Below are 12,826 nucleotides of genomic sequence, written 5' to 3' on the forward strand. Positions count from 1 at the left end.
AATGAAAAAAGTCTGTCTCTTAAGTCCTGGTTTTGGTACAGATGGAAATCGCTCAGGATGTTCGGATCAACAACCTACGCGTGTGCAGAACAAAACCATTCATAATGCAGACTATTTAGACCAGAGAGGGAATGTTATCTCACACGCTCCAGTTCAACATCATCCATCATTGAATTTCTCTCTAACTCTCCCTCTATCTCTCTCTCTCTAACTCTTTTTCTCATTCTTACTGTCTTGCTCTCTTTCTCTCTCCTCTCTCTCTCGCTCTCTCTCTCTCTCTTTATTTATGAGCATCTGGAAAAGTGTTACGGTGTATAAACACAATGTACTATTTGTGTTATTATAATGTCTCAAATGGATTGCAATACATTGCACTTTGGTCATATTAAAATGCATTCCCCTGTGGAGGTATGGAACTACACTGTATAAGAGGATGAATTTCTGAAATGAATGTAGAAAGATGAATACATCAACTCAATGCTAGTCTTAAAAGTATCATTGTTACATACAGACTTTTTGCTATACTATACAAACAAGTACTTTACAGTACAATCCACATAAAAGCTTTGAATTGAATTGTTCATCTATAGGAGGACTAGACGACTAATCCATCCATTATGTTTCCTCGCAGATTGGCCATCGACCATGGAATACAGGCCCCAGGCTTTCCAGCTGCAAAAGTGAACATCTCCACCACCCTTTTATAACATGGCGTAGATCCATTTCTTCACTGTTTTTAGAAGATTTTGTGATTGTGTGAACAAATGACATGAATCTTCTCATAGAGGAGCATTCTAACACTAGACACAGAGCATGAAATATTGATGATAAACAGACATTTAAATGGAGACATAGTAGAACAGAACTAATGGCGTAAGCAATTCTGCGAAATAATACAATAAACGATTAAAAGTAATACCAAATAACTAACTGCAGAATGTCGACCATGTCAACCAAATTCAGGTGACCTACCAAGACGAACAATCATGTAAGCAAGGGCACTGGGAACCTGGCTTGGGGCTCAGACAGACCTCCTTCCAGAAGTCCCAGAGGAGAGTGACATGCTGGGGGTATCATAGGAGAAATGTCACTGGTACTTTGAGGAGCAGCTCATTGGGCTTTGGGACCCCCTGCTCCCCACAGGAGCTCAGATCTGCGTCAATAGTTGAATCTTATTACATCTCTCAACAAGCAGAGTATAGTGTTCAGGAAACCTTGGAGAGATATCCAGGGGAAGAGTGAGTGACACAGGTGCAGAGGGACACGCCAGCAGGCATCTGGGTGAACAACAACAACAACAAGCAGCATCAAGGTTGGAACCAAAAGACAACAATGAGAGGAGTTGTGTGACCCCTGGACAATAACTGAGTGGCAAGGAAAGAATTGGTTGACTAAAAGGCAAAAGTGGATATGTGAAATACGCTGGCCCAGCATCTCCACTGCTCGCTGCTCCCCACACACTGTCTGCATTACAAGCAGCTGGTAGGTGGTGAGATGTTGTTGACGTTAGCTCGTGGGTAGATCGTCTGCAGGGTTTTTTTTTTAGATAAGAGGCTTTCCATTGACTAGGAAGATGGACTTCATGCAGCCAAAAGTCACATGTGAAATATTGGATTTCTCTCTCTCACTCTCTCTTACTCTTACTCTTTCTCCTTCTCCGTCTCTCCTGGTCTCTTTCTTTCTACACTTCTCTCTATCTTTCTCTATGTATCTCTCACTACAGACCAAGACTCTTCTCTAGTCTCTGTATCGGGTTGCCATAGTTATGAGAAGGCAATGGAAAAACACAGCTAAATGAGGAAATTATTAATAAATGAACATAACAAGTCCCCTGCATAGAATTAGCCTGCTCACATCCACAGCAGAGTGTGCTAATAACATCCAGCCTATATAAAGACAATGGACAATAGTTACAAAATTGCATGGCTCAATTTGATTTCACATTTGATTTGTTGTTCTGAATTTAATCCTTTTTTGCGCTTCATTAAAATATCAGGGTATTCTTGGCAGAGGACATGGTACAGTCCATTTGCTTGGAACAGGAACTCTGATTTCCTTCTTTTAGAGAAACATTTAGACAATAATGCTTAACGCGCCCTAAATCCCAGATTAACATATGCATGACTACTCAACCAGTGTCCAATGCCTCCATTATTCCAGGTGCATGTTCCAAACTGATAACCATAATGTGTTCAAATGTACTGTTTTTCAGCTAGAACTGTTCGTAAAGTACACACTGCAGGACCGCAAACTATTGCATTGTTAAGATGTAACCTGACCAGTTCCAAACCATGACCGCATGAAAGCACTCAAGCCCTGAACTTTTGTATCTGGTGTATTGTATGTGCTGAATAGAAGAGTGTGAATGTGGGATGTATTGTGATCGGTGAAAGACATGGTAAATGCGTGTAAAGACTTTGAGAAGTCGTTTGTCCTTGGAATTATGAAGACTTTATGAGAATGCAACCAACTATCCAATCATCTGATTGCTCAATTGTACCTTAACTTATCTTTACACACCAAGAATGTCTCTTTTTGGCCTGTGAACTGGGCTTAGACTGAAAACTCTAGTCTAGATAAAAACCAAACTGCATATAGCAAATCACACAACTTAAAAGCCAGACTAGTTTGTGTTGTAGTACACCACGGCATACTGTACAATATATGGGATATCTGTTTACCAATTTGTCTCTGCCTTTGCACATGCATAGTCAAGAGCCTCAAGTGGCCTTCGTTGAATAACCTTTATAATCTAGTGTGATTTACTGCCATGGAGTGTCCCCTAGACAATGATGATATCCTCAGATCCTGAGAGCCCTCCTTTCAAACTGCATAATAAAGTGGCTACTACACCATGACCTGAGAGGCAGGCTGAAGCCTGCAGAGATGAGGATGAGGATTGGGAGGAAGTTGACCACTTCCCTCCCCACAATGTGCACCCTAAACAGGATACTTCTCACTCACTGCCATGGCAATGGCTGACGTGTGTGAGCTCAGAAGTGATCAGAAAGCAGTGGGGGAGGGTTGAATTGAGATGCATGGATAGATCCATGGTTGGAGAGGTGGTGGGGAAGTTGGTACAGTAAATACTGTGTTAGGTGGTGAGGAGTGATGGGGTAGGTGGTAGTTACAGAAAGGTGATAGGGATGGTTGTTATGCTGGTATTTATTGTGGTTGTATGGACAGTAGTTAAGGTGGTGGTAATCATGGTAATAGCAGTGTTATGCAGTGGTGAATATGGTGGTGTCAGTGATGGTGATGTGGTGGCGGTGTTGCTTATGGGGATGTTGCTGGATATAATAGTGGTGTTGCTACCTTTTGTGTTGCAGGATGTTAGGGTGGTTGTTATTTTGAGCAACAGAGAGCACCATGGAAAAGAGTCTGAAGAGAGTCTTGTTCAATTGTTTGTTATCCACCCGGAAGTTGATCTAATGTTTAAATTACAAAAATTAAAATGTTTAAGAGTACGGCTGAGTCAATGTGAACAACTACTACCCTTTAGCAACATAGACTTTTCTATATTAATTGTGAACCAACTGAAATACATTTTTTATAATTACAACCATTACTTACTGTCTGCGATGAATATGTGGGCAATCTGTTTTGATTGAAGGGGGAATAAATTCTGCACTGATGTAATACACAACTTAAAACCCAATGAAAACCAGCAGCCAATTCCCCTGATGTCTGCATGAGATCTGCAATGAGCAGTGTGATTAGACAGGGAGCTGTGCACTCCTGCTTCTCCTCAAGCATGCTCCTACTACTTTGGTGCTCCTGTCTCATTTAAATATTTCATGGGTAAAAATATTTTCTTTTTTTGATTTCCCTAAAGCAGTATTACCTCCTGTTTCCTCGTCTATCTAGGCTTACAAGCACTGAGGATTTCTTCACCTAAAAAGCATGAAACAAATGTACTCTAGGTGTTAATGAACACTTTGTTCAGCTAAGAAATTGATTATGTTTATAGCTATCATTGTTGCATTGTTGGATCCATCTTCTGTCATAAGTTATAATTTGTTATAGTTTCTGTAACTTTAGCTCTGGAACGATTTGTACACAAAAAAAGTATGTAAGATCCTTGCTTTTCAATGGTAGGATCAAAATGTAGTCACTGCCTACTTAGTGCCCCATGCTCTGTTAACTGATGATGCCTACGGTATGGCAAGTTCAGTGTGACTTGTACAGTCTGACCTCCTCATTCCTGCACTCTCCAGAGGTCAGGCAGCGGGGTCTCTAGGTAAGCTACACAACTTTCTCTACTCTCTTTTATTAAAGACTTCTTCTGGACAGGAGTTAGCAATTAGAGAGTCCCCTCAGCTGTGTCATTCCCTTGGGAAGTGCCAAGAGGTACTCCCACTCGCCCATTAATGTTTAAACTGGCCTGAATGATCTGAATAATTCAGTGGATCACTGCTCTGCTGATGGTAAGGAGCACTTTGATGTTGGTTTGGTCTATAGGCCCTATCCACAACTTTCTGATCAGAGTACGATTGACAGCTGCGTCAGCAAAGATATTTAATAAGATTCAGTTTGTTTTCCTTTCAGCTGGGTAGGGTAGATAACCCCCATCCATTTGTCTTTTAATCTAGGATGGGAATAATAACCTGCAGTATAATGCCTAGTTCATATGCCATTATTGTGTTTCTGTAATTGTCTGATAAGTTTCCAAAGTAAATTCAATATGTATATTGTAACTGAATACTTTCATACAGCTGCAAGCCTGGGCATTCGTTTTTGTTTTTGTTCCTGTTTCACTTGTATTGGGGAATATTGACGGCTCTTTCCTTATAGAGCCCCAAACTACTCTGTTTTCGTATATCTTGTACTTGTGTGAAAAATTGCCAAATAAAGCTTATATAACATAAACAAGGGGTGATTTTGCCTGCAGTTGAAATTGTCCAGGCACACAATATCTCTCTTCATGCTGATCCTAATCCATTATTCACAACATGTATTCCTCTCACATAAGACAGAGCAAAATTTTGATCAGTTTTTAGGAGAAGTCCCACCAGTAAAAATAAATTAACCCGAATCATGCACATGCTGCAAGTGAAAAGCTAGTGCATTCATTTGAACAAACTATGATAAAATGTATACAATTTAAGGAATTGGTTTATCCATATTGAACCAAATTCTGGCACTCTTTTGGCAACCTACACATCCTCAATGTGAAAACAGCAGTTACCTTGGCAACAGGCACACCACAATAAGGGCATGTTGAGAGACAAACAAATCGTGTTGTGCAGGGAAGGCTGGAGTCGTGTAATAGATTTATGTAATCAAGGACATTTACTGTACAGCCACTCATATTGTGATTTTGCATAAAATCTCCACAGCAACACTCATGGTGACCCTTCTGTCACATGAACTGGGCTGGTGCATCCTTTTCTCACCATGGTGCTCACAAAGAGAGATAATATGCAGAAGGCGGGGGGAGAATGTGTTTTTCAGAGATGGCAGCATGGAATGAACTCTCTTCTTCTTCCAGTCTCATCTGTATGCTTAAGGAGGTTGTGAGGAGGACTAGATCGAGAAGCTCACTATTTAGTCAACAGATGTTGCTTTGCGATACTGAATGTTTTACGTAGCATTTTTTAGCATCTGTAGATCTAACTAAATACATGTTCATCATTATTCTAGTTGATAACATTTCTTACATTTCAGCTGCCTGACTAACTGCCCATAGCTGTAAACAAGTAGTAAACAGTAAACAAGGGTTTGCATTCATTGCAGCATAGACAGTCGTAGTGAAAATAACAGTTAATTATTATTTCTCCATGATGACTAGGTATGGTTCTACTATATACTGTATATGTTACGTATTTTATGGGTCGCAAAACTATGCTATTTTTACTGTGCTTTTCCACTCTTTCATTCAGGGTTGCTGTCTTACATATTTTCTCATGTTCACAATGATCAACTATGACAATTCTTCTGTCTCCAAAAGAACACCATATTAAGGAGTGGCAAATAAGGAGTGAAGAGATTATAAATTAGGACACAGTCACTGTTTCTCTGGGCTGTCAGAGTGCATCAATAAAAGCACTGGGAAGGAAATGTAATACATTTAGTAGTGGCATATGCAGATGAGCCAAGTCTATGGAAAGCACATTAAATGTCTATGTGCATCCATAAAATATCTGCAGGGCAGTTTTAAAACCCGGGTCTCAAAAACAAATTCCCTACACTTGCTTTTTCTTTGCCTGGGTGGTGCTGTCCATGGTGCTGAACTTTCCAACATTGAAACTGAGGATGCTGTTTCAGCGTTTCCTTTTTTGGGGTCATCCTAAGAGAGAAAAAAACACTTGATATTTCAATATAACATTTCCATATCAGTTTGCATAGTTTGATTGGAAGAAGAATAGGCCCACAGCAAGAATAGATATCATTCATACTCTGTGAAACAAATCTCATTTTGCCATGGATGCAAAGCATGTTTCATCTTGGTGAATACAGTATCTTGTCTGGATGTGCTTGTAGAACAGGTTCTCATAGGAATGTCTTTGTAAATCCCATAGAGGCTGATGTCTTGGCAAAAATCTGAATATCCCCTGATTAGATACATTTGAATTATTTGATATGTATTTATTTAAAAAAAGCATCGTCTAACAGACTAAGGGGATTTCCAGATCCTACCTACCTGAGCACAGCTTGTATGATGATACATGTATAACCAGGAAAAAGTAAAGTTATGTAAAAGACATTTGTTAAAGGGTTGTAATGTATAATGTTACATGTGTTTGCGCTTAATGGGTGGTTATCATTCTATTTTGATAAGCTGTTAGGGCTGTCTAGTGGACCCAAACACAAGCCAAAACACATGGCGTTGAGGTTCAGAGTTTTTTTTGTGAACAGACAGACAGAGCCTGGAACCACACAGACAGGGGAGAGACTCGCACCCACTAGGAAGAAGTGGAAGTGTAGGGCGTGACACAAGCTTTGCATCCACTGGTGGTTTTACAGAACAATACATCCATAAGTTCAACAATGCTGCTTCAAAATACTGTAACATATTTTCCCCCAACTTATCATTTCCTTTAACAAACCCAGGAAAACTGTATTAAGAAATCTATGATCTGCACAACAACACTCGCCATGCAGTTCAGTGCAGTTCTACCCCTGAGCACACAAGCACACATCGATTTTTACCATGATTCCTTTCCTGAAGCTAAAGAAACACAACAACATACTGATCTAGTGTTTGAAGCATGAAGGAATAACCAACAGCCATTTGTGACAGTTACAAAATGGCAACATTAGTCAAACTGGCTGACATAGAGAACTTGTGGAGGAACTCTGGACGTCTGGACCCAGTAGCCCAGGGGATAGACATTATTGGCTCTTGTGGTTGTAGTGAAACTATAATGGAAACACAGTGGACATACGCTGGGCTGTTAGGATGAAATCCATACATAGTGACAGGATATGACTCTCTATGCAATGACACTTAGGTCTTATTTTCTTGAAAACAATCACACTCCATCTGTTTACATCACTATAACCATTATTTCCATAACTGCTGAACGAGGAGGAGACGTCAATAATCAAAATAGAGGACTAAGGATGTTTCAATCTATGCAATTAGATCTGATTATGCTCAGAAATTTATTTAATTAAGTAATTGATGCAGTGTCTGGGGAATACCTTATTTGAATGGTGTATGCTGACAAAAACATGATTAGATTTTCATTAGTTGTTAATTGTGGTTAGAAATGTCAAAATGTTGAATTATTCTTAGGACTGATGAGAAATAGATGTAATCCATGTATTTGTGCACATTGTATGCAGCATCAGGTTCAGTTAAATTACTTGATCATCCAAGTTTGTGCAATTTAGTTGTTTCCTAGAATACAGTTAAAGTAATGGAAAAGGTAAGAGATTCCTTTATTCTGCAGGCAAATATTGTTCAAATGCTTTAATTTGATTCGCTTTAGAAAAGCATTTTCTGTGTTACATTTTAGTATTACATACCATACCATGCTACGTATTAATTCTGGAATAAGTAACAAGGCATTTTGGAAATGGTGGAGGGTGTGCAGGGTTATGATGATTTCTTTGCTACCATTTATGTTTTGCAAATATCTCAAAAATCCAAACAAACTTGAGGACTATGCATGGTTGGCTCTGACATGACCACTCCACATTGTTTAGGTGTGTGAGATTCCACTTGACTCCTACTGGTTCCTGTCTGAGTTTCAGAGAAACACGCGGGTGAGATCAGGGATTACACTGAGGTGCTGATGGCAGCCTGAGCTTCTCTCTGCCTCCTCATCGGCTGTGTGATTGACAGGGGATGTTCAGTGGGAGATGAGAGGTGAGAGTGTTTGGTGCGAGGTGTCACTGGAGCTGGAACATTTAGCTCCGTTAGGGGAGATTGACACTGAGACAGGGAGAGCCAGCCTCACCAGAACAGGGAGAGACAGAACGGGCTCTAACATGGAACTCATTTCACCTGTGATATGACCTCGCCTGTTTTAACTTGGCAATACATACTGTATTGTCTTTTATTGTCAATTGTGATCATATACAACTGGCTCCCAGGTTGGAGGTAGAAAAGCCTTTAACTAGGTAGGTCATTAATCATAATTGATCTTTTAAAGGGAAGTGGATGTTTGGCCTTCTGTTCAAAGGCCATGCAGAAATCTTTAAAGGTCTTGCCTTCTGCACTGATAAATTGCATGACACAGTGTCCTACAGGCAAGCCTCCACCCACATACCTCTCATTACCAGAATTACAACTAGGGCTTGTTTTGGTTGGGTTCTTATTTGGATCATCACCTGTCCTTGCAAAATAGAACCGTCCATGCAAGAGGAACCAATGGTACATGTCCTATATAATACCAACCCTAACCGTGACCTGATATCCTTGTTTTCAAAGACTGCTGGAAAATGTGGTTATCCCAAATCATTCAGCCAAGCACCGACACATGTATAATAGGTTAATGTATCTTTCAGATGAAGAGCTGGATCACTGACACGTGGCTTAATTGAAGAAATTCAAATGGGATTGTTACAAATATGGTATATTCGTTTTGTTTCTACTGAGAGCTATTGGCAAGAGGTTACACAAAACGTTCACTGAAGCGAGAGTGTCAGAGGGCTCGAAGGGTGCCTCGCCAGGGACGGCTCCCTGGCTGTTCTAAAGCTGTGGACATGACTGCTGCATGCCATTGTGTCAGGCATGCACTGTGCTACAGTAGTCCTGGAGCCGACCACATTGAAAGCCAATCTAAATGTCTGTCATCTACTGTTCACATCAAAATAATGTTGTCTCCCCATTTTCCTTATTATGCCAGAAATATGTTTCTCTGCTTTCTTTTCTGTCAAGTATTAAACTCATAAGCCAGACCTAATTTTGTGTTTTGACCTCCTCTATCTTCAGTGTTTCTGTGGAATGACTGTTTCAGGCTCCAGTTTATTGAGGTGACTATATGTACAGTATTTGTTTGTTTATATAATGTTGTTGACTACTTTGCTACATACCTCCTCGACTCTCATGTGATATGTAAAAGATCGGGAGAGAATAATTTACCAAAGGTCTGCATTACAAGGATAAAGAGATTTACATAACATAATGTACATTATGCAAATATACAAAAACGTCTCTCCATTTTTCCTACCCTCTCTCTAACACAGGCATTTGAACGTTTAAATTGTGTGCGTTAGTACTGTCACTCTTACCTTAACGGCCTAAAGCTTAAATACATCAAATGTTTGTGAAAAGTAGGACTTTACATAAAGAATCATGCTGCAATGTATGATTTCGAGGGACTTGCCATAGGGTAGTAATGAGGGTGGGATGTGATGTTTTGAATGCCTTATGTAACGGTCACCCAGTGCAGCTACTCCACAGATGGTCGAGGACAGGTGGGCAGCTCCAACACATCTACATCCACATAACAGCAGTAAGAGCTATTATCCCTCTCTGCAAGCCCACAATCTGACAGGAGGCCGGGGCACTTGACAAGCAGCAGCGAGGCCAGATACCATGGTTAAAAATGGATGTTAATGCAGAGGGAGAGAAAACGTCAGCATGATGGTGCTGAAACCTTTAAGAATGTTGCAATACTGTATTACACTGGTCTCTGTTTGCCTGGTGGTGGGTCATTGATCATGATGAGTAAGAGGAGGGTGGTGAAGAGGCAGTCCAGTTCCATATACATGAGTTATGTTGATTTTGGTAGTTGTCAACTAACTCAGCACTAAAATAAATTAACACAGAGACTTGATGATAAATGTGCTTGCTTGAGCGGCAATTTCCTAAATCTAACAGCAGTCCATCTCAGATATAGCTTGTCTCAACGGGAGACAAACACGAGCCTTGGACATCATAAAAAGGCCCAACGCCTCCAAAATCGCATGTAGTCGCTGACTTAAGCATAATGTAATGTGGTTTCATACTCTAACTGTCCACATGCAAATAGCTGTAACAAACCCAGATCCAGTAGTTCAGCTGATGTGCAGACATTTCTTAGCATAATCCACTAATACAACCCATTGGTACTGATGCAATAAATGATTCTTTGGATGTTGTGGAAAATTGTATTTTATATTCCAACCTGTAAGATGTCGCAGACCATAACATAAAACAATCATTTTCTCACATTAATAAGTAATGGGGAAAGGAACTGTGTGAGGCTTGAACGTTGAACCCTTGCAGGTACTTGCTTTCAGGTTCATAACTTTTCCTTTTGTTGATAGCCTACTGGTAGAGTGCTCTAACAATATGGATGTCCTTCTCGATGACTGAGATTCTGTGTTTTTCCCAAATGAACACCATTATTTCCCAATTATTCAGGCTAATAGCACCTTGCTGATTGGCTTGAAGGTTTTGTAAGACTTTGACTAAATTAAAAGGTTGTATATTATTGAAACAGGGATTTCATGTTAAATCTTGCACTAATTGGATTCATAAATAATTTATGTGCAGTATGACCACGATGTAGGAGAATGAAGGGGCCATTGGATCATTTGCATGGGCTGAAGGCATTCTTCCTCGTATTAGGTCATGGAGATGTGCTTGGTACAAAATTAAAGATAAACTACCAGGAGGGTCTCTGTTCTTGTCTAAACAAGCAGAATCCCTCCCCTTAGTAGTAACAGTCTAAACCTGTTACAATTCCTTCACAAAATATAGGTTCCTCATGAATGCCAAACAATATATTTTTTGTGGAGCCATACAACAAAAGCTCCTCTAGTTGTTCTCTTTGTTCATTGTTGTTGTTGCATAATACTTCATGTTTGAGTGATCTTATTCAATCATTGGGACCACTGACTTCCATAATGAGAATGCTTGATCAAAATGTCCAGGGAGCTGATCAAAGAAATGTATATGTAATCTCAGTTAGGACCTTGGCTAATTTAAATATTTTAGATTTTTAGAGGAGATTTTTTTCCATAAAGACAGCATGAGCATCTGCAGGTTTTGTCTAGATATTTCATTTATTTGTAAAACTCAGGTCAGCTGAGTGCAAGGTGAGTACCCTCTGTCCTTACATACCAACTGTTCAGCTTCTATCTCTGTCCAACAGCACAGATCCCTTGGAAGTAAGGTAAGTAGTTCCCTGGGCTCGTCTGCAGCAAGTCCAACACCACTGATTTAACACCCCCAAAGCTCCAGCCGAGGTGAAAACACACCTGAATAGTCCTCCACAGTATTGTTTACAATCTACCACTACCCAGGGACAAGTGTGCAGTCCCTACCAGACTTGATAAAGATTAATGTTGGCAATAAATCATGTGTCCCAAACTTCCATCTTGGATGTAGACAGAGCTCATGTCAGAGCTTAATGTAAGTCCAAGCCAAATAAATGTTGAGAAATGTTGAGAGATGTTGTGTTTGGGAACACTTTGACCGTTTTAATTTTACTCTCTTTGAATTGGCATTGAAGACACACATTTCAGTTTTTTCAATACATAAGGTGAAAGAGACTATACATTTTTTTTCGGATTCTTTGCATCTATCCTTTACACGTTTTCCCCAACATCTCACAAAACAAAACAATATTTCTTGACCTCAACACCGCATGGGTGAAACAACTCTGGCATGTTGCTGTGAAATCAATAGCTTTTAACATTGCCATACAATCTGTCTTCCTAGACAATAGACCTATATCAGCTTGTCAAAGTGAATCTCCTAGCCACCGTCAACACTGTCTAGAGAGAAAAGATTTTGATTTTTCTGCTCCTCTTTCAAAAAATATCTGTCAATTATTCATGGCTTTTATTAAAGATGCAGGCTGGATCTCTCTGGGGAGTAAAGTTTTTCCTACACATAAAGAACTCTGACAGAGACCTAACAACAGTGTGCATTCTTCTCATCTGGCCGGGCCCCAGTCAGCATAGCTGGGCATGTTCTGTCAGGGGCCTGCGCTGCTGATGGATGCCTCAGATCAACACTGTCAGCACAGACTACATCACTGACGTACACTGCTTCAACACCACAACACCAGAACATGAACGGTATGATGATCTGGACAAAGTTATAGGAAGGTAAATTACGAAGGGATTCAAACCACAAAATAACTTGCCATTATCATCATCATCATTATACCATTACCAAAGCTATCAACATCTCACAGGGGTATACATAGACATAAACAGATACATAAACAAACATTTACACTTTTTAATATGTACGTGTATTATTTAGTACAATGCAAGTACCTTTCCTGCATTACTGTTGCCACATAGGAGGCACTCATATCTGTGTCATACTTGAGGCTAACCACAACAAAATAAAGGAACATTCAGAGAGCCAGCATTAACGTGACTCAGGTTCCAAGAGAAAGATCAAGAGGGAGAGCCATTCAGGTAAGAGTTG

The sequence above is a fragment of the Hypomesus nipponensis genome, chromosome 9 (assembly GCF_054491055.1).
Source record: "Hypomesus nipponensis isolate SF chromosome 9, ASM5449105v1, whole genome shotgun sequence".
Classification (NCBI taxonomy): Eukaryota; Metazoa; Chordata; class Actinopteri; order Osmeriformes; family Osmeridae; genus Hypomesus; species Hypomesus nipponensis.